The 23,289-nt window shown below is 45.0% G+C and overlaps 1 protein-coding gene across 2 annotated transcripts in view; it reads left to right on the top strand.

Moving 5' to 3' along the window:
* LOC146172891 (xibalbin-1-like) overlaps window positions 1-23,289 on the top strand; it is a 320,295-nt gene that overhangs the window by 148,878 nt on the left and 148,128 nt on the right. The gene's annotated exons all lie outside the window — the stretch shown is intronic.

The following is a 23,289-nucleotide window of genomic DNA, read 5'->3' as shown; positions in this document are numbered from 1 at the left end:
GGGAATGGTGGACATCTACACCTAACCAGGTTGAGGTCATGTCTTTGTATATATTTTTTCGTGCAAATTGCTTTATTAGAAAGGAAAAGTGCAGTATATGTCAGACTTGAGGGAAGGGAAAAGCGTGGGACCGAAAGCAGCAAGAGTAGGAGAGGTCCCGCAGTGAGGGCTGGGGAGTAAATGCATCCACCTGGGGCCCGTGAACCGACATCGCACAACGCAGGGCTACCTCTCCGTTTAAGTTAGGCTTCGGGAAAAGGAAGGGTCAGTATACTTTTGGGTGGACACCACAGAGTCTTGGACGTCTGGTCCAGGCGTTTGTTATCAGTCGCCTAACATATGCCCTCCCTTACTTCTACCTTAGCTGCAAGGAACGGGACCGCGTTGATTGTCTTATTAGACAGGCATACAAGGCGGTTCTTCAACTCCCTCACTTGGTCCCCACCCACAAAGTCCTGGCATTAGGGGTCTATAACACTGTAACGGAGCTTGTGGAAACTCATCTCATCTCTCAGTACCAGCGCTTACCCCACAGCCCCACAGGACGTCACATACTCGACAAGGTGGGAATAGGCTTCAAAGCGATCATTGCTGACAAGGCCCAGCTTCCACCTCGCATCCACAGTAACCTCATCGTTACCTCTCTCCCTAAAAACATGCACTCCGTGTATTATATCGCTCACCGCAAGGACAGGGCAAAGTCCCTGCATAAAAAAATATTCCACAGATCGGACAACAGTCTATCTTGACGCAGCGGAATACTTCGAGCGCAATGTATTTTCGCTGGCCGGTTTGGTTTGGTTTGGTTTGATAAAACTTTATTTCCCACAGTAGGGGTACTGAAGGACACTTGGCTAGGCGCCAGGTGTAAAGGGCAGCTCCCACGTCGGCACAGAGAGCCCGAAGCTCTCCGCCGCCGCGCGGGCCTCCTGTACAGCCCGAAGCTGATCATGTAGTGAAGCACGTTTTAACACCTTGTCCCAATGTTCCTTGTTCTTGGCGTAGACGTCGCTCGATGCACAACCACACAGCATATAGTTTAAGTCTACACGGTCACTGCACCGTTCACACACATGTTGTCCGTCGAAGCCTGGGCCGATGTGCTTCATGCGCCAGGGGCTGGGATATGAGTTCGTTTGGAGCAAGCGTAACGTGACTGATTGACTGCGGGTTAATTTCTTATCCGGGAGGGGAAATGCTCGTCTGCCTAGACAAAAGTGCTTAGTGAGCTCGTTGTACGTGAATAATTGATCTCTGTACTCGATATGTGGAGTAGCAGGGGAAGCCGGAGGGACGCGGTCGATGAGTCCTCGCGCCGCCTCGTGTGCGATCTGGCTGGTGGACCGCCGTTGATTGCGTGCTCCATCCCTGTCAGATCATCTGAAGAGGCCGAGGAGGCGACCATAACCTTAGCGATAGCCTCCACCTCTGCCGAAACCATCTTCAGTGATTCCAAATCTGCAATTTATAACTGCGCCAAAGGCCGGGTCTCCCCGTCGTCCTGTCCCTCCTTCATTCCAGCAATTTTAATCTCCGCCAGATCCATTTGATCTTTGTCCCAGCGCACACATATCCCATCGAGGGAACGAGGCGGCCCACAATTTCGCCCGAGGATTCGTCGACCGGGCTGTGGCGTCACCCGTTCTGGGGACGCGAGAGATCGTATGTTTACGTTTCATGACATTACCATCATTACCGCGTAGGTAGACTTACCTGTCCCCCCGCGCATATTTTCCTTACGAAACCTCAAGAAGTTGCGTGGAGGTAACTCCAAACGAACACTTTCCCGAACCCTGCGATATATGTTCGCATATATTCTGGGGTCGACTCCTCATCCTGTATGCTATGCGGCCAAAATGCCATTATCTCACACGTACTCTGGGCTTTCCCTCGAGACCATCCTCCCACAGGTTTGCAGCTCTGGAATTAAGACCAGAGGGAGGCCGCGTTGCTCAACTCCGACTCGAACACTGAGATCCGGGTCGTGACAAGAGCCCTAGAAGTCTCCGAGTGCCACGAGCGTGTGGTGACTTGATGGGGCAATAACCTAACAATATTTTACTACTTACTGTCGATGAAAATAAAAGGGCCATTTTTTTAACTTACACCAGCTGCACTAGTGTAGTAAAACACCATTGGAGGTATTGGAGATTTGCTACACTGGTGTAGCTCGTGTAGGGTAAAAAATGACCCTAACATTTATCCTCCTCCTCCTCCTGGACATCCACACTTAATTAGGTCAAGGTCACTTGAATGTCAAATTTAGTGCCATGCGTGGACCGGCTCTATCTAGCGTAGTGAAATATAGAAAGAAAGCACTTTATTTGCACCCGTCAGAAAGTATGGGTGATCGAGTGAGAAGCAGCACCCCCTTTCACCGTCTCTCTCCCCCCCAGATGTCGGCTGTAATCAGTCGGCTTCCGGCGGCGGCCTAGGCTTGACTGATAACTAGTTTTTGGACTTATTCTTCCTGTCTATGGAGGGAGGATTCTCATGACTGTTTGTTTCCATGTAGACCATTTAGCGCCGGGCAAGCCCAGAGCATGTGATTTAGTGTTGCTATGCTTTCACAGTTTTTCATAGTTTCACAGTGCTACTTGGTGCGGGACAGTAAGATTTTTTCAGGAAGACAGAGTAGCGTTACTAAGCTATCTCATCGCCATCATCACGATTATGATCTTCTCGATGCGGGAACGTAGGGAGCAAACGCCATTGTAGCGAAGGCGCAAAAGCAAAGGACGCCAATATAAGGTTTTTGTTTTCCTAAATGCCACTCAAAACTTGCTAAAATTATTGGGCAACCATACAGATATTAAACAAATATTTTTTTTCTTTTAATGTGGGCCCATTAGGTACGAGATATTGGTTTCCTTGCAGCTCCATCCTTAGCCAATAGGAGAGATAGTCATCGCTTGCTTTAGACAAATTTTACTTGCATGCTATTTCGCTCGCTTTTTGCAATTTATAGTCACGTTATTGAATGTTAGGACAATTTTATTGTAGAAAAACATTTATGCTTGCATTATACTCAACTTGGCCAAAATTTGTAGTTCTGCACCAGATAGCTCTCCGCCCCATGATGCTTTGGGTGTCCATGGTGGCTTATCTGGTCGTCAAGAAGCTCCATGCAAAATCCCATAGATGGCGGCACAGCTTTCCCTCTAGGTAAGAGTAAGAAACTCTATGCGTTTGATTGTCCCTTCCTGCGCCTCGCCGAGTGACAGATTCGATGGACGAAACTCTCTCGCGGTACCTCGAATGCGCTACTTCATGTTTTGGGCTATTCGGGAAGATGAAGGACTGAACATAAATGCATAATGGACCTCTCAGGCTCTTAGCGGAGATCCGTTATATATCCGCTGTTACTGAAACAGAACCCCTAAAAGATTTGCGTTTATACTTCATCAAAAACAGACATTGAGGTCGGCCGCGCTCGGAGTAAGTCGCCGCCTAACGCCGTGAAGCGCTATTTATTTATTTATTTATTTATTTATTTATTTATTTATTTATTTATTTATTTATTTATTTATTTATTTATTTATTTATTTATTTATTTATTTATTTATTTATTTATTTATTTATTGGTACCTCAAATGCCCACTTGAGGCGTTACGTGATGGGTGGGCTAACAAATCATATAAATAATTTGGTGATGAATATCTTGAAAACGTCGTGGTCAGGATGGGCAAAAGCTTCAGCTGGCAGGTCGTTCCAATTTCTTGCAATCTGGGAAAAGAATGACTTGAGATGTGCAGACGTGGAGGCTCCAAGTGTGTGGACGGCGTTCGGGTGACTGGTGCGAAGTGGAAAGCGGTGGGCAGGGGTGATAATGGAATGACTCAGAGGAGAATGATAAAACCTGCGAAAAGTGAAAGTCTGGCTATTTTACAACGGGACTCAAAGCTGGGAAGGTTAGCTTTTGCTTTCAATGATGTTACGCTCGTATGATATGAGTAATCCGAATAAACAAATACTAACAGATGCATCCTAAGAAGAGAAGCATGTACTGTCTGAGGTGCTGCACCCAGGTTGATGTTGCCAATTTACTTCCTGGATTTGAATCTAATCTATTTTGTGCAATACGCAAAAAAAATCATTTGAGCTTTTTGTTTTACGGGAGGCTGCGGCCGAGGTTTTAATTGCTTCTACAACAGAACTTCTCACCAGGTCAAGCAATAAATATATACCACAGAATGTTTTCGCACACCTACGACAAGCTTCATTTGGCACGCAGCGTTTCGATGATATGAGAACGGAGAGCCGTATAAGGCATGCTCATTCTTCCCTCGTAGACTCCAGTGATTCATGCTAAAGCCAGCAAGCGACACTTCCCTTCATGTCTGATGTCTCGGCTTTTTTCCCCGGAATTTTGCAGCTTTTCTAAGAACTTTCCGTGAAAGAGCGCCGCGCTCAGAACGCCGCAGCGAGCTTGCCGCTGGGCCGCCGGTTCTCCGCCGAAGAACTGTGTTTCTTATCCGGCTAACTCTCTCGGGATGATGACGTCGGCCAACATATACGTGAGCACGATTTCACTATAAGAGGCCCTTGAGATAAAAATAAGTAATTTTTGTATTGTGGCTTTGGTTTATGGTGCAGCAACATGAGTAGGAAAGAAGGAAAACAGCCCTTCAATACAATGACCGATCGCAAAAATGAAAAAAAAAAAAAGAATTGACCCGGAAACAAATATTTCTTGCCGCTAAGAGCAATATTGCCGAACAAAATAATAAGTGTTCTCCACGGAAGACAATTACGATGACTGTAAGAAGTCGATTCCAACAAGGAGCAGGAACTGTTACCGAATAGCCACAAAAACAGACAAGTGATTTTAGCACGCTGCTAATGTCCGATGAGTTGGAGGTTTTGGTTCATCAGAATGGCAAGGCGCTTATATTATGTCATTCGATATTTCTGCCAGCACAGATTGTGCCTTATTTGAGTGCGCCTTGTGTTGGTTTCGTAATAAGATTCCAGCATCTCGGTCCCGTTGCTGTTCGTTTTCACTTGCTTTCGTCGTGCAAACATGTGACCCATGATACAGCATTTTATTTACAGTTGATGGTTTTTAGTTTTCGCCCAGAGCATATTTCGCTTATAAATAAATCAACATCCTTGAGCACTACTGCCTGACATAGTCAATGTTTTCTTAGTGTGCAGTGGAGAACAGGCAGGCGTATATGCTCTGGTCACTGGGGAATATTCCCATTCTTGTAATTATTAGCACTTAGCAATCCTCTGGCGCAATATATTTGGTATTATTTTTCCTTAAATAAACAAGCTTTATTACTACAGCCTTCACTAACTACTGCAACTCTTTACACTTTTATACTTGCTCTGTTGTAATCTACGAAGTTATCTAAGTTATAAGGCGAAAGCCTTTCGTGGCTCATACTCGCGGCCATGACCCTGTCGTTCTGGTCACGAGAATAGTCACACTTCATCGCGAGATTCCGCACGATACCACGAGATTGTCACATCATCCCCTGGTTACACCATCGGCCAGTCTACCATGAGGAAGATAGTTAAAAATAAATAAATAAATCTTGTCTCCACTGGAAATCTAACCTCCATCCCTTGGATCCCAAGCCGAGCGCTTTAACAAACTCCGCCACTGCCGGGATCGTGAAACGCACATCATAATTCTCCTTGTCTACCGTGAGGTTATTATAGCGATGACAATGACGCTGCAATTAGTAATAATGGCAATGGTGACATTAGTTGATAATGATAATGAAAGAAAACATGATACACCGTGTCCACCAGCAACGCTTAGGTTTTCGCGTATCTGCAGTGTAGATTCCACAGTGCTCTCTGAATTTTTTTTCATTACTTGAAGTACCATAAATTTTACAGCCTCGATATAAAGTTTTTTCTCGTACCTGCTGCATTCGGGGGATCTCGTTATCGTAACAGGCAGAAACAAGATTAGACTCCTCATGTATTGCATGCTTTGAATAGCGGAGTGCAATGACATGGTATATCTTTTTAATATACAGGCATGCTCGCGCACAGTTTCCGTTTAAATCTCGGATTTCAATCCTCGATTGCTAAACTGAAACTAAATACGGATATATACTGCAAGCGTTAAGAAGCATTGTCGTTCTTGCGAAAATCATTCATTTTCAGTACTTGCCCTTTCTTCTTTTTCACACTTTTCATGTAGCTGTGCTCAAACATATTTTATTCCATAATTTCTTGCTTCACCCTAACTAGATATTTCAACCTTTGTTTTACTTTTGATTACATGCCTTTACCCCCCCCCCCCCCCCCATCTCTATGTAATACCCTCGAACTGAGGGCCTTTAGGGGTATTTTGTATAAAAATATAAATAAATAATATTGAGCCAGATTTTATTGAAAAAAAAAGATGTTTTAGCAATGTAAGACATGAAAAATAATAGTCTAAACAAATACTAGAGATTAGGATACTTACAAGAAAGACAATTGTTTTTAATGCTTGCATTTTCAGTCTATGCGCACTCTTCTTTAGATTTTACGCTTTGTCCATAAATTCTTTGTTACGGAATAAAAAGTTGGAGATAAGAAGAGATATTTACTTTCTCCAAAAATAAAACTTGTGTGCCCAGAGAATATCCATATTGAACATATTTTCACTTATATATTCAGGAAATAAAGTCTCTAAATTTGAAAGGTTCTCACTCATCAGACAAGAACAAACTCGGGCAAAGTCAACTGCTTAGTTTTAACCTAACAAATCAAGGAGCAATGAGTAGACACATCGTTTAAGAAAAGATAAGAGACCACAAAAATGTTATCTTCTCAGAACAATGACATGGAAACATAGGAAAGGGAACCATAGAAAAGGGATAAACTAGTCAGGGAAGATATTCCTCTCGACTTATCCAATTAGTCAGTGTCTTTTTTTCCTTCTGTTTTTCGGTGCAGTTTGTTTTATTATAATATTTTATAGTCAAATTTGTCTTACTCATCATACACCTGCATGTCTCTCATTGTAATATAAGTGTAGAATAATGAATAATGAATGAATAAAGCTTTTACTTGATTAAAGGGATGCCTCTCGGTCACTGTTTGGGTAATTAGGGGGGTAGAAGGGATTGGAGTGCAGCTTGTATCTTTTTCACGGTTCTTCAAGCTGTTTCTCACTACTTGCCACGCTGCCTACACTACACTACTCGAAGCAGGCCGCTCTCACTGCCATATATGGCAACGGCATGTTGTATTGCGGTGCTTCATAGTATCTGATGTGCTAGATTGGGCATGTCGTCGTGTGAAAAATGCGTAATTTTGTTTCTTCTTCGTGAAAAAGATGCGCATTGCCATATAAGATGTTTTAAGTGTTCTGTACACTGGTCCTGACAGTGGGTGCATATCATCATCATCATCATCAAAACGTTTTATTTCCATTGAAATGAGACTCCTTTTTGGACCCCCCGGTGCGCAGGCCTAAGGTAGCCCTACTCAGGAGCCTCGCAAACTAAGGTCTGGTGAAGGCACATTGTTACTTCACGGCCTCAGCCGCCAGGCGGATTGCGTGTTGCTGTTGAGCGCGGTTATCGGTCCGCAGCAAAATCTCCCAGGCTTCTCTATCTATATTTTGCTCGGCGCCCGGGCTGCCAGCACATTCCCAAATATTGTGGTCTAGAGTGCCCCTCTCACGACATGTTATGCAATACTGGTCTTTCTCCTCTTTAGAAATTGTCACGTATACCCAGAAGGGGCTTATATGATTTCCCCCTTCCAATCTTCTCCACGCAATTGCCTCCTCGTTTCCGAGGGAACGGTCGGGCGGCGGATAATGTTCACGGATAATGTTCCGTGATCTCGTTGTATGTGATCAAGCTATCTTTGATGTCTATGCGAGAGGGCTGCTCTACGGCCGCCCGGTGATAGAGAGCTCGGGCAAGCACGTGTGCAGCCTCATTTCCTACAATAGACGCGTGCGCTGGAATCCATATTATTTCTATATTATGTTCTATCGGCCTCGCCTCGCGGACTCGTTTGGCCTCTTCCGAGATCCTTCCTTTCCAAAAGTTCCTCCCTGCATTTTTGCTGCCTCATAATATTCTCCTGGCCTTGGGTACCGACGCACGCGAGCGCTATCGCCAGCTCTTCCGCCGCGCTGGCATCTCTCGTGCGGCTCGAAGCCGCTACCATTAATGCTCCTGCCCCGTCGACAACCGCGGATGCAGCCGCCCCGTGCTGTCCGCACGCCGCGTCTACATAAGCCACCTGGCCTGCCGGTCGCTTCTTCATCTTTCTCTCGCAGGCCTTAGCCCTATGTTCTCGCCTTTCTTTGTTGTACTCGGGGTGCATGTTTCGCGGCATAGGTGGGACGCGTATCTTGGCCCTGATTCCTGGCGGGATGTTTACCGTCTTGTGCATGCTACTTTCTGGCCGGATTCCTACCCATTCGAGTATTGTTCTGCCTGTTTCAGACTGGACGAGCCGTTCCAATTGGAATATTTTCACCCCCTCTGCCAGCTCAACCCATCTGTTGTGAACTCCCATTTCCTCAAGCCGCTCCGTCGACGCGGATATGGGGAGTCCCAGAGCTCGCTTGACGCATTTGCTCAATATTCTATCTTCTCTATTTCTGTTCTGTTCATCTTTAGGTGCGGCGTCGCGTAGCGGATCTGACTTATTACGTACGCGCGTGACATTTTCAGGAGATTCCTTTCTTTTATTCTTGCCCCCTTTACTGCTACCCTCCTGAATGTGCCTACTACTTGGTCTGCATGTGTGGCTAATTTGTTTATGGTGTTCATGTTTTTTCCCTTCTTGTTGATAAACATGCCTAAGATCCTCATTTCATCGACCCTGGGCACTTCCAGGTCTTCCACCACCACTTTAATTTCTACTTCTCTCTTGTTCCTGCCGTTGCTATTATATACAAAAAGCTCTGACTTTTGCGGTGAACACGCCAGGCCTCTTTCGACCGCATACTTCACCCTTACGTCTGCTACCCTTTGCAAACTCCACTCAATTTCCGCGTCGCTTCCGCTATTCATCCAAATGTTAATGTCGTCGGCGTACATGCTGAATTTTATATCAGGAATCTTGTTTAGCATAGCCGGGAGACTTCTCATTGCTATGTTAAATAGGAAAGGGGACAGTATGGCTCTTTGCGGGGTACCTTTGCTGCCCAGCCTTATGCTTGGGGACTCTGCATCCTAAACTTGATCACCGCCTTCCTATCTCGGAGGAAGTTATTGATATAATCGTATGTTCTCTTGCCCACGTTTACTTCCTCCAGACCTCTGAGCACAGCCTCGTGTCGGACGTTGTCGAAGGCCTTCGTCAGGTCTTGACCTAGGATCACCTTGGCATTTAATCATTTCTTGTCCATAATGTCATGTTTTAGTCTGAGCATTATATCCTGTGTGCTGAGCTTAGGTCTAGATCCCACCATCTCGTGCGGCCACATGTTCCCATCTGTTGTGTTTACGTGTTTCGTGTCTGCCGAGAAACCACTTGTATGGTGTGTAGGATGCGAGCAAATAATATTAATTTCTTTACAGAAAAGGAAAGGCGCGCTATCTGTCACACTGTTGCTGCTGTAGAAAGTAAGAAAAGAAAATGAACGGGCCTGCTACTGGCTTCGTAGCTGAGCCACCTCCGCTGCCTCGTGCGGACAGGAAAGAGAAAGTAGAGAAGTCATTGCACCCACCACCTAAGCGGTGCGGGTGCAATGACGGCCTACAACAGATAACAATTCGGTGGCAGGCTAACCCCCGCCGCAAGCGGCGTTGACCCACCAGTCCCAGCCCCCGTAGGGCCAGGGACAGTCACCCTTCTGTCACACTTGTTCTATCGGCATCTCAAACTGCGCCGAAAGGGAAAGGAGGAAAGTGGGAAGGAATGTGGAAAGACAAAAAGAGGAGCCGTAGTGGAAGGCTACGCAATACTTTCGACCACCTGGGGATCTTTAACGTGCGTTGACATCGCACAGCACACAGACGCTTCTCTGTTTCACCTCCATCCAAACGCTGCCGCCGGTGGTCGGGATCGAATCCGAGATTCTCCGGCAGAGTAGTCGGGCATCTTACCTCTGCACCACTGTGGCGGGGCCCAGATGGATGATACAAATTCTATGTTTAGATGCACGAATATCTGGTAAGGCAGTTTTTTTTTTTTTTTTTTTTTTTTTTTTCACTTCTGGAGATACCGATTTGAGGTTTCGCTGTAGATAACGTAGAGCACGGGAGGCATTGATGCACGATGTTGGACGTGAGTTATCCAAGGTAACAAAGATGAGAGATGTAATCCAAGGTTCTTGTAGGATGAGGTTCTGGCAACCATGGTAGCGTTAATGGTCTACGAATGCTGATTTACTGTTCGTTTGCCTCTTCCAGAAATACTACTTCCCTTTGTCTTTTCTTGCCACTTCTCTTCCTTTTCAATTTCACGTGACTTCCGTAGATCCATTTTCTTTATTTTTTCCCCTTTCCTTTCGCTCGAGACAGAGAGGCAAATAGAGAGAGCGGCTTCAGACAGACATCGGCGAAATTCGTGATTGTGGCTAGTAGGGCTTCTCACCAAAAACCTTGTTATGTTTCATAGTTCGCGCAAGAGGACGCCGGACAAGACGAGTCTCATTTTCGCCTCCCTTGCCTAGAGCCTGTTTCGTCGAAAAGCCACCACTCTTGTAGATGGCGATTAGCAAAAAGGCTTATCGATCGACAGAGCCACGACATTACAACCCAGGAACTATCACGATATATTCAAACGCTCATATTAACATAAAACTAACAAAATGGGGGAGGGCTCATATTAAACCAACATTGAAGAGGAAGCTCCTTTATTAGCTTTATCTAGGAAATAGAAATAAATAAACAAACCGTCTTCACCTTTCGTTTGCGAACTCTGACCCTCTGAAAACCAGGCCGGCACGCTACGCATAAGATCACGAAGGGCCTTTGGTTCGAATTGTATTGGAGGGTCACGTATTGAACGTGTTATAGCATGCTTGACTTAGTAATCTGCATTGAGGATGTGTACTCGTGATAATAATGACAATTTGAAATTTTTAAATAATTTAAAAAAGCATATTTAAAAAAAATCGAGGAATGAAAAGGCTATGGTAAAAACTCTATCGCGTTTTCTCTTAAGGCGATGCTTCAGCGTCCTCCTAATTTTTATGACAGTCTTAAAACGTCAGCACTAAACTACAATAAATTTTGAAAACAAGAATTTGCTTCTTCTTGGGCGATTACACAGTACCCATTAATGTGTTTGCAAAATTATCATGCATCATCATCATCATCATCGTCAGCCTGATTATACCCACTGCAGGGCGAAGGCCTCTCCCATATTTCTCCACTTAACCCGGTTCTGTGCTAGCTGCATCCACTTGACCCCTGCGAACTTCTTAATCTCATCCGCCCACCTAACTTTCTGCCGCCCCCTGCTACGCTTTCCTTCCCTTGGAATCCAAAATTTTTAAATAATGCATTGAAATTATCATGCATTGTTCTACAAATGCCTTGAAATTGAAAGCGATATGCCGAAGGAAGCTGGATTTAAGCCGCAATGTCGTAAGAGAAAATAGACACTAGCTGTCGGCTACAATCATGTGACCAAAGTAATCAGCCAGGAGCAATATGGACGTGGCCAATTTCTGACGATTAAGAGGACACCACCTCAGAACACAGTTTAAAAGAACATCGCTTCAAAAGCACAGGGGCGAAAATGGACTGCCCACTCTAAACATGCCTTGCTTTTTTTTTTTCCTGTTTCTAAGAAATGCACTATCAGCCAAAACCAGGCGAGGCCTCCGTCCTTGTAAAGAGAACGCATAACAAAAGCAAATAGAACAGGCATGGTGCGAAAGAAATCCTCGGAGGACGTAACAACACAGAGGCATATTTATCCCGAAACAGAGATTAGCAGTAAGCAGCGGCGCCTCTGTCACGTCGGCGGAGTGCGCTCACGGGCCAACCCAAATCCCTTCGTAACTCGGCTTGCATTATCACCGGGACGTTCGCACTCCCAATGACGCGCGCTTTCTTAGCCCGCAGTTGAGAGTGGAGCGGTGCGAGTGGGGAACGCGGGGGATTATCCCTTTGAGCAACACCGCTCGAGTCGTGCTAATCAGCTTGGGAGCGAGACAACCTCACACTCGCGGTTTTGAACCGAATCATGCTCGCCACCCGTTCACTTGGATGAGGGATGCGGGCTTTGGCGATTCTGAGAACCGTCGCTTGCTGTTGATTAACGAGACCGAGAAAAGCGTAACAAAGCACAACTCCAGGAAAATAGCTAGTCAGATGCAACGGTGGCGCCGTTTCTGGATTAAAGAACGCCGAAATTTGCGCTGTAGCAGCAAGTGCATTGCTTCGACATGTAAGTGGATGCTTTTGTGGCTGTAGCTGAGATAAGTTCAATACTCCTGGACATCACTGTTTATTGACATTCAACCGCTTAATATTTTAAGATACTGTTAACAAAAAATAAATTGATTTTTTTTTTGTGCTTAGAAGATTCTTCAGGGTTCTCATTTGTTCTAATCCAGTGGTTGAAACGGCGCGAAAAAAAGACAATGGGGGATATAAGTCTTATATTGCGGAAAAAGAAAAAAGAGATGTTTTGAACAATTTTTGACTGAAACAATATGTGCTTGTGCAGAATTTCGGGGTACTGTATAATTGTTAAGCACAGAATAGGTTTGTGCATGTTGCGTGTCCGCTCGCTCGTCTCGTCTTAGTTTGTACGCTACTATTTCCCGTTTAAGAACTGCACAATTCATTTTATTACAATCATGTTGTTTAGTGCGATCTTGTTTAGTTTAGATGCAAGCAATATTCTTTTGACATGCGCTGACAAGCAAGGCGATGATGAATTGTGATAAAGAAAACTATTCAAAAATAAAGGCGGAAATATATTGGGAGCTAACAAGAGAAGCTGTGGTGAAGGTTTTACTAAACGCTTTTTGAGAGCTCCTATTCCTCCTCTCTCAAATAACCTTTGCTATCACGGTGGCACCCTTGAGTTTTTCCTCGGAGTATCAGCACCCAGTTTCAAAAGGGCATGACAGCAGGACTTGTACGCAGATGACTCACCCACTCGCCTTCCTTCCGCAAGTAAGAAGGTGTTATGGAAAATATTTCCGCTTCATTGAGCGTAGTCTAGTGCTGCCGTGTCATACGATACTTCTCGGTTCTTTATGTAACATGAGGTATTTGAAAATTTAGTATTGCTTGCCGGAGATGTAGAGACTAACCACGGGCCCGATTTTTCGACCTTGCCGAACAAGTAAACCAAATCGCCGCAGACATAAAGACAATAAAAGAAGAACGACTGGTGTCAATCGATAAAAAACTAGAACGCTTGCCATGTCTTCATAAAATGTTTCAGCCTGAACTGAACAAGTCGTCAGCCTATAAAAAATTGTATTATCCTTAGAACTAAGACTAGACGACCTAAAGAATCGCTCCAGAAGATCTAACCTCATTGTGTACGCATACCGAAAGATGCAGACGATAATTACGAATCTCTGTTACGCGCAGTGGATGAAAAGGTCGTTAAGCATACCTTGAAGTTAGAAGTTACGATTGAACGCATTCACAGACTAAGCAGACTAATGGCAAACAAAAGTAGGTGAATTATCTTTAAGCTCTTAGACTTCCGAGAAAAAAAAAATGTTGTGCAACTGTCGCAAGCTCAAAGGCAGTGACGACACAATCACCAGATTTTTCGCCCCGCTTTCAAGATATTAGGAATAAGCTAGGGGAATACGGGAAATCAAGGAAGGACTCTGGGGATGAAGCCTCATTGGTGTATGACAAAATAAAGATTATTACTTGTCTTTATTTTTGAGACGAGAAAAATTATGACGTGTCTCCTGTAACGTTAGCTTCAAAAGACAAAAACAAGCAGGACATCGATACGCGTGCCCTTAGTCCACGCTGTCCCCAAATACCCTTTTGTAATAATAATGCACGAAGTGTTATTGGTAAGCTATGTCACCTCGAATCAATATTTATAGCTTACGAGCCGGAATTTATAGCTATAAGAGAAACCTGGCTAACCAAAGACATCAAATATTTCGAAATTACTCCCTCAAACTACGTCATTATTCGCAAATATTGGTCAAAACGAGGCAGAGGCGCTGCTTTACTGCTAAAAAGTGAAATTCCTTTTAATAAATTGCCTGAGGTGGAGGAGGTTGGGGCAATATTTTGCAAACTTTGTCTTGCTAATACCACCTACACTTTTGTATGCATTTACCGTAGTCCTTCTTCTTATCTGGATATGCTACAATTATTGCAAGCGTATTTGCAGCAGCCTCTGCAGGGAGGTCAGTTGATATTACTAGTCCACTTCGCCATACCCGATATTATCTGGCACACACTGCACCACCGCTCACCTTGCGCAAATATTCTCTCTGATATCATGTTTTCTTTTAATCTAACCCAAATAGAAACTGAACCCATTCGTGTACAAGGATCCAGCTATCTCTCTCTCTCTCTCTCTCTCTCTCTCTCTCTCTCTCTCTCTCTCTCTCTCTCTCTCTCTCTCTCTCTCTGCTGTATAAGCTCACAGACACAACGAACGCTTCACACCCTATGGAGTAAGCTTTTCGTGACATTATCTTCATGGCTGAAGTAAACTGGTGGCGAAGGCTGGGCCCAAAATAGGTCTAACGCGACTGCAGCACAACCACAGGCTGTGGGACCAAACAGCCAAATAAAAGAATGATAAAACTACAAGTTAAAAACATATACACCAATATACACCAACATAAGAATAATAAACATATTTTACCTTGTTTTAAGAAAGATGTTAGCCATTTTGATAAAACACTTCATTTTATGTTTAACATTGCAACCCTCCCCTTTTAATATTGCGTCGGCAGTGGTGAGACTGTAGACCTCGCTGGATGCTTGCGAAGGAGGCAACGAAGAAATTTCTTATCGCTGCCTTAACGCTATCTGCGATGGTTCGTGCTCCCGAGAATGGAACGAAGTTAGCTCGCTTGTCCAAAAGTGCGCCTATTGCGAAATCTTTATCTTGTATTCAAATTGCTTCTCAGTCATTGCTATTACATGGGATGCTTCCCAGTTTTGTCAATCCGTCGTTTTAGTGGTCATGCTGCACAAATGCGCCGAGTCTGTCCCTTTGGAAGAGGGGCTGGTTTGCTTCCTTCCTGTGCCATCTTCTTGTCAACTGCGCTCAAACAGCAGGGTTCGAGCCCAGTTTAATAACAAAGGTTGCCGAGTACTGATAGGCGGCCTTCAAAAAAACGGCCTCGAAAATATGGCTGGCTGTAGCCAGAAGAATGACATTATAACTCGCGCCATTGTTATACGCAGTCCTGACGACATTCAACATCACTAACTTTAATTGCCACCCCCCCCCCCCTATTTTCAGCTGGTGCCAGAGTGCCCATGATCTGCCCTATTTCAAATTTATGGGTGCCTAGGGCCTTCGCTACCAGTGCACATATCCATTGCTCTCTCTACATAAACTTGAAGTGCGAAGAAGGTGGCGGTGCGCGCGCCACGTGGCTTAGCCAGTGAGGAGGTACTGCGGCCGTACATCTGCAACCAGTGAGAGGATATCGCGTGGATCACACTTGTGGCCGTTGCGACCATCACCGGCAATACTGTAAAAGTGCGTGTTATTCCTGACTAAACGATCGCGTGTCTATCGTGTAAACTCAATTTTGGCCTCCCTTCTCTGGCGTGAGCAGCCCATCAGCATTCACAGGTGTGTACGCGTGGTGCACCCTAGATCTCGGATACGCGCCGCTCGCCACATCGTGAAACAGCTTGTAGCTCACCTGCGCGCCTTGACGGGCGCTCGCCATCAAGACTTTTCTTCGCACCAAAGCAAAACGAAGGATAACAAAATATAAAAATGCCTAACAAAATCGCAGTGTAAGCAGAGTTATCCGCCAGGTTTGATTAATGTAATTTTTAAACACTTGGAAAGTGCAGCTTGGGATCCACGTTATTCATGCCAAAAGATGCTAGAATCCTACCACGTGCACTGCCGGGAAATAATTCCGCGATGAATGTCAGGAGCTGGCTGCACCTCCAAAAAGGCACGGAATTATTCAGCAGCTCCATTACTATTTGGTTTTTGAATCAAGCAGGAAAGGAACCGTAACCTACCGGGACACGGTACATTTTTATTTCGTAACTGTGTCTGAGCAGTTAACTGTGCACGGAATAGTAGCGCCTCAGACTCTCACACTAATGACAACAAAATTAAGTAAGAACCTAGGTAAAGGGCAAAACGCGAGGCAGTCGCTTGAAAGACGCACTTCACAATTTTTGCTCGCGCATAGCTTGTTCTTCAGTTGTTTCCTTATTTGTGTTCTTCACTACAGTTGTGTGCGTATAAAACAAAATTACCAGGACTACTTGAACATAAGAAAACATGATGAAAACGCTGGAATGCGTGCACAAGCGAAACCACTGCATTCTCACTTTGGCGTAAAACCTCTTCGATGATTGGGATGTCATGCGAAGGATGGGAAAAACGCAATGTTCTATAGAACTGCTTTGCAACAAACTTCTTCGTTCAAAAAATTGTGTTCCTTCTATGAAGAAAGGAGATATAATTTGGCGCATTTTATATAAGAACAGATTGTTTTTGGACCTAAAAAGCCAGAAGTAATTGCAGCAAAGGCTGCGAAGGAGTTGTTTTTGTTGAGCGAAAATGAAACTAGAAACTTGTACGTTGATTAGAAGCCATGATGCAACATATTGCATCATATTTCTATTCAAGAAAATCGTCATGCTGAACTCTAAGCAAATGACAGATGTGACTACCATTGCCTGATATGTAAATATCTATAGAACAACACAGCGTCTCGTTCTATTCGAATCTAGCAGGCTCAGTAAGAGTACACAAATGCCCCCATTTAATCCATGTCATGTCCTCCAAGAGTAACAACTAAATTTCTCTTTTTGCCAGGGCGTATTCTTTTGCCCCACCTGACGTCTCATTTTGCCTCAAGGGTAGGAAAAAAAAAGAGATAAAATGGCGTTTTATAATAAATGTATTTTCATAGTCATATTGATAATAAACATGTCAATTTACAAACGCTTAGCCAGGACGCTAAGCAACGCTAGTATGCAACTTGTATCCACGCTAGTCATCGAGCCATTTGGAGTGGCACAGCGTAGGCCAAGCTGCCCAGGCGAGAGGAGCCGCGTGACGGGCCAGAGAAATGACTTCATAACCACAGTCGGCGCCAGCTGCGCAACACTCTCTCCGTTGGTTGTGCGGAGAAGAAGTGTATTTGGTGTATATGTAGCTAGGAGCGCGCGCGGCCAGAATCGACCAACTATGGAGAAGGAGAGCCCGGCCGCTGCTCAGCGCACAGCCTAACATGCAGTTGTACGCAACTCAGCTAGCTTTAACCAGAACTAAACTACTGCCATTTTTTTCCCCATTAGGACAACCGCCAAACCGCTCCTGCTAGCCTTCTAACGCTTTTACTAAAAACGACAGTGAAATAGAATTCAGACACCGCCTAGCTGGAGACCGGTGTAGCAGCGAAACAGCCAACTTCAGTGCAAGCAATTCTGGTGGCGTAGATGTGTTTCCTCATACCGTTCTATATCTACACTTTCGATTTTTACTTACTCCTCGGGGCAGTTTTAGACAAATATCCTACGTCTCACTTCAGCGTGTTTTTCGAATTATCTGATTAATTTCTTTAATACTTACGCACATGTTCATAAACATATCCACTTACAAGGAATTCTAGTGGTGGGTACAGAACAGCTTTTATCGTAAGTTGGGGAAACTGCGTGCAGCACCGGTTAAACGGAACCGAGTATATTTGGTGTCTGTCCACTTGTCGCATGATTGTCTGTGTGTGAATATTCTTGCGTGTGCGACTGTGCGAGTGCGTGTGTTCCATTGACTGCTTTTACGGCGAATTAGCCACCAAGATCACCATGCGATAAACACGGCAGCCCGTATCCTACATTCCATGCCCCGAAATCTAGAACGCGCAAACATTGTTCCGAATTTACCCAGAAGTCATAGGATGCGATGCCGTGACTTCCGTGCCTGTTTCCAGCATGGTTCACTTCATATATCAGGCATTAGTTTACACTTCGAAGGACAACTTCCGCGTATAATCAGAACAAAGAGGCACACATATTATCAGATCAAAGAGGTCTGGTATAACTTGGAAAGTAATGGAAGTTGTTCAGAATCAGAGGCATTGATGATGGCGATTGCTATGCCTACTTCAAGGCGCTTAATAAAATAATGTTACTCAAGTCGCCTCGGAAACAACGAAAAGGGCTGGTAACGTCAACGAAGCTACATGCAAGATCAGCGTTCACTTTCGATATGGAACCCTGGTTATTTCTGACTGTCGACGATGGTAAAGTACAGTACACGTCGCAAGCTAATCGTATTACAATACTGGTCCGCGCAACTATCACTGATAATTGTGAAGCTGAAATGAGCAGATAGATGCCAGACCCGGTTCAGGAAAGAACGGAAGAAGGCGGCTGAGCCGGGCTAATTTCTTCATCATGACGTGAACTAGCAAAGTGGTTACCACGTGAACACGGGCACTTTGATGACATGTGAGTCCGCAAACCGTCTTTCGCTCTGGTTTCACAATGACTTCCATCACTTAATCAGTGACGCTATACCATGTTTCCAGATGGGTGACTGATGTTTATGCATCTGCTTACCGTATTGGCTTTATATAGCTGCCTTCCCTGCCGCAATTGACCATTTCCATGCTGCTCAACTCGAGATTCTGCATCCTTCTCTCCCTTCTCATTGTTAGCGCTGTTCAATCATTTTAATCGAATTCGCGGATCAGGCTGCGCATCAAAGTTTCCATCGGGGTTTGCAAAACATGTTTGTGTTTCGCTAGTCGATCATCATTCGGTCACCGATTGGCAGATTCGCTTGCTCTTGCACTGTTTTACCCCTCTCGCTCTATATTATACCAGTAGGAATGGCGGTTAGTCATCTTCCGACGCTGAAAACATTAATTTGCGAACTGAAAGCTTGATTTTATCCTTTCTTGAAACACTTTTTATGTATTCGGGGGGTAGGTTCCACAACAAATCGTTAGCATAGACTACACATTAGTATCATGATCCATTCTAAACTCAGCGCCGCTCAGGTTGGGTTGTTAGTCTTCTCGACTGCTGAATCCAAGGATGCCGACTCGAACCCTCGCCGTGGAGGTCACTTTTCGGAAAGGCGAAGTGCAAGGCGCACTTGTACTCTGCGATGGCGATTCGTTGCGTTGCGGCGTGTCTTAAGTAGCGCTAATTTGTTTATTGTGCACTGCTGAAAACTTAAAGAACAATATCATTAGAAAGCTGCTGCTTCATTTAAGGCGCACTTGTATAAAGTTCGTCCTTTCTATGGGGCCTTGATTTTTTCTCATTTGTCACTTGGACGAAAGACAGTTTCATGTCAACAGTACGCTTAGTTGTTCAACATATAAAACTAAAAAAAAATGGGGGTTCTTCGCTGGACAAAAAGTTACACAAGCTGAAAAATTGTTCCTCTTATATGACACGAGCGCCTTTGGAGAAGAGGGTCGACAAAGCAGCATGTGCACTGGAATCAACTGCGAAAGGAAAGCAGTGCATTCGCGTATTTTTTTTTTTTCAGCTTTTCTTGGGAAATAAACGTGGCTGAACGCTTTTTTTTTTTTTCTATGTGAGAGACTCACCGCCTGTTCCCTGCTGTGATGAAAGATTCTTGGCCGCTTACTGATCTCCAGTGTTTGCCTCCTCCTTGGCGATAACTAATTTTGGGAGGCTCATATCCATATAGATTGGAACGGCACCCAATGACATAATTACGCAGACATTTGCATAGTGGTCTGAACAAGAAAGTACAGTAGCCTCAAGACTTGAAGATAAATATTGAAGGGCAGAGTTAAACCCCACAAATGGCAGATAGGAGAACCACGAGCTCTGCGCCACTCGCTCGCAGCTGGAGTTTCCCTTCGTGTGAGAAATTGTCTTAGTCGTGAGTGCTTTGTAAATTCACATTTATTCATAAATACGTACATACGTTCATGCGTACTGGTGCGTACGAAAGTAAACGGAGCAGGTTATTTGCTACTCAAATTTTTCACGCGTTGCGTTATTGAAACTGGCAGTCATGGTATGTGCGAACCGCTAGTAAATGTCAGTGCCCTCTCACTTGGACAAATATTGTTTTATCTCCAGTGCAGAAGGCATGATTTTAATTTGATCAAAGAAGTGTGCTCCGTTTACTTATGTCCGCGACTGTACGTATACATACATACATACATACATACATACATACATACATACATACATACATACATACATACATACATACATACATACATACATACATACATACATACATACATACATACATACATACATACATACATACATACATACATACATACATACATACATACATACATACATACATACATACATACATACATACATACATACATACATACATACATACATACATACATACATACATACATACATACATACATACATACATACATACATACATACATACATACATACATACATACATACATACTGTTACGATGAAATAGCAAAGGGGTGTTTATTTACAGTGATATGGCAGTGGGATAAGGTGAAGCCTACTAGCCCCAGGCACCAACGCTTCGTCTTCTTCTTCTGTCTCACCATCACCATCCCTCATCGTCGTCATTAGCGTGACATTTCCCCCCTACTCAGACGAAGCCCTCTGGGCGTGTTCGTGAGTCGTGCGAGGCTGACACGGCTTCAAGCGGGCAACATGACACAGTTCGGTTTTGGCAGACCGGCGACCCGATGCTGTCAGGCGGGCTATTCCATAAGTTAAATCACTAAGGCGTTTGATAACCACATATGGGCCGTCATAATGGGCCAAGAGTTTTTGATGTAGGCCACGGCGCCGAATTGGACGCCATAGCCAGACTAAATCACCTACAGAGTACGTGACCTGCCGGTGACTGGCATCGTATCGCACTTTGGAACGTTCTTGTGAAGCACCAGACCGTAATCGGGCGATTCTCCGAGCTTCTTCGGCGAGACAGAGGGTCTCAGCCAGGCAGGGGTCTTCACGGCTTGTGAAGGGCAGGATAGTATCCAGAGAGTAGCGTGGCGGTCTGGCATAAAGCAGAAAAAATGGACTGTACCCAGTCGTCTCATGCGTGGCGGTATTAAACGCATACGTGATGAAGGGCAGTATGATGTCCCAGTTCTTATGCCCTGCGTCCACATACATGGCTAGCATGTTGATAAGCGTTCTGTTGACGCGCTCAGTCAAGCCATTTGTCTGGGGATGGTATGGCGTCGAGTGTCGGAAAGTTACGGCGCATAAACGCATGAGCTCTTCAACAACATCAGCAGTGAATTGTCGGCCCCGGTCAGTGATGACAATTCGTGGCGGCCCGTGTCGTAAGATGACTGAGTGCAGCAAGAAAAGCGACACCTGATGCGCCGTAGCAGATGGAAGAGCGGAGGTTTCACAGTAACGTGTGAGATAGTCCACGCAGATTACAATCCAGCGATTTCCATCCACGGACTTCGGAAACGGACCTACGAGGTCAATGCCTACTTGATCAAACGGTGCTGTCGGGGTCTTCACAGGGTGCAGCAAGCCAGACGGAGTTGCAGTTGGACGTTTGTGGCGTTGACATTGCTTGCAACTGGCAACGTATTGTTCAACCGTCGAGCGCATTCTGGGCCAGTAAAATCTTTCTTGAGCACGGTGGAGTGTTCTAACCGATCCCAAATGCCCAGAAGTTGGATTATCATGCATAACACGCAATACGTCCGTGCACAACTTCTTGGGAACTACGAGTAGGTATCGCTGGCCGACAGGCGAATAACTCTTTTTCCATAGGAGGCCATCATGCACACAAAAACGGCTTGTAGGTACGTTGGCTTGGGCAAAGAGAGGCTGCAGACTGGTATCATTTTGCTGTTCCGTTTTGAAAACATTCGTGTCGGGGAACGCTGGCTCGAGGGTCGATATATAATTGTCGAAATCGTCGCTTTCAGGTCCAGTCGTGGCCATTGGCATCCTAGAAAGACAATCTGCGTCTGCATGACGCCTCCCGCTTTTGTAAACCACGGCAAAGTCATATTCCTGTAACCGGAGGGCCCAGCGTGCGAGGCGACCACATGGGTCTCGAAGGTTCCGCAACCAACAGAGTGAATGATGGTCAGTTACGATAGTAAACGAACGTCCGTACAAATATGAACGGAAACGCTGCACAGCGAAAACTACAGCTAGGCATTCCTGTTCGGTGACTGTGTAGTTTCGCTCCGGCTTGCTCAGGGTACGACTTGCGTACGCGATAACATGCTCTCGTTCATTGTGCCGTTGGACAAGGACTGCACCAAGACCGATTCCACTAGCGTCCGTGTGTACTTCTGTCATTGCAGTAGGATCGAAGTGACGTAAGATGGGTTTCGATATTAAAAAAAACTTCAGTTGACGGAATGACGCGTCGCAGTCTGGTGTCCAGTTAAAAGTAGAGTTTTTGTGGAGAAGGCACGTCAATGGGTAAGCAACGTCAGCAAAGCGATGTATAAAGTGTCTAAAATACGAGCACAACCCTAGAAAACTGCGCAACTCCTTCACTGTCTGCGGGGGTTTAAAAGACTCAACAGCGGCAGTTTTCTGGGGATCCGGCATTACACCATCACCATTGACAAGGTGTCCTAGCACCAGCGCTTGGCGCTCTCCAAAGCGGCACTTTTTGGAGTTCAGAATTAGGGCGGCGTTGTGCAGGCAATTCAAGACACGTACTAGACGGTCATTGTGTTCTTGGAAGGATTTCCCAAATATCACGACATCGTCCAGATAGCAAAGACAAATGTCCCATTTTAAGCCGCGCAAAACTGTGTCCATAAAGCGTTCGAATGTAGCTGGCGCATTACACAGCCCGAATGGCATAACATTAAACTCATAAAGGCCATCTGGCGTTACGAAGGCTGTTTTTTTCTTATCCGCAGGGTCCATTGGAATTTGCCAGTAGCCAGATCTGAGATCAAGACAAGAAAAATAGGACGCACCAGAGAGGCAGTCGAGGGCATCGTCTATGCGAGGAAGAGGATAGACGTCCTTTTTCGTAACAGAATTTAAACGCCGATAATCGACGCAGAATCGCCACGAACCGTCTTTCTTGCGTACAAGAATAACAGGGGCAGCCCAGGGGCTAGATGACTCCTGTATCACTTTTTTTCTGTAGCATGTCCTCCACTTGCTCATGAATGACTTTGCGCTCAGATGGGGACACGCGATATGGCTTTTGACGAATGGGACGAGCCGAACCAGTGTCGATGC

This window comes from Amblyomma maculatum, chromosome 11 (genome assembly GCF_055883805.1).
Source record: "Amblyomma maculatum isolate TAMU_Amacu chromosome 11, ASM5588380v1, whole genome shotgun sequence".
NCBI lineage: Eukaryota > Metazoa > Arthropoda > Arachnida > Ixodida > Ixodidae > Amblyomma > Amblyomma maculatum.
The sequence above is the reverse complement of the archived record's forward strand: the minus strand, read 5'-3'. Positions and strand labels throughout refer to the sequence as shown.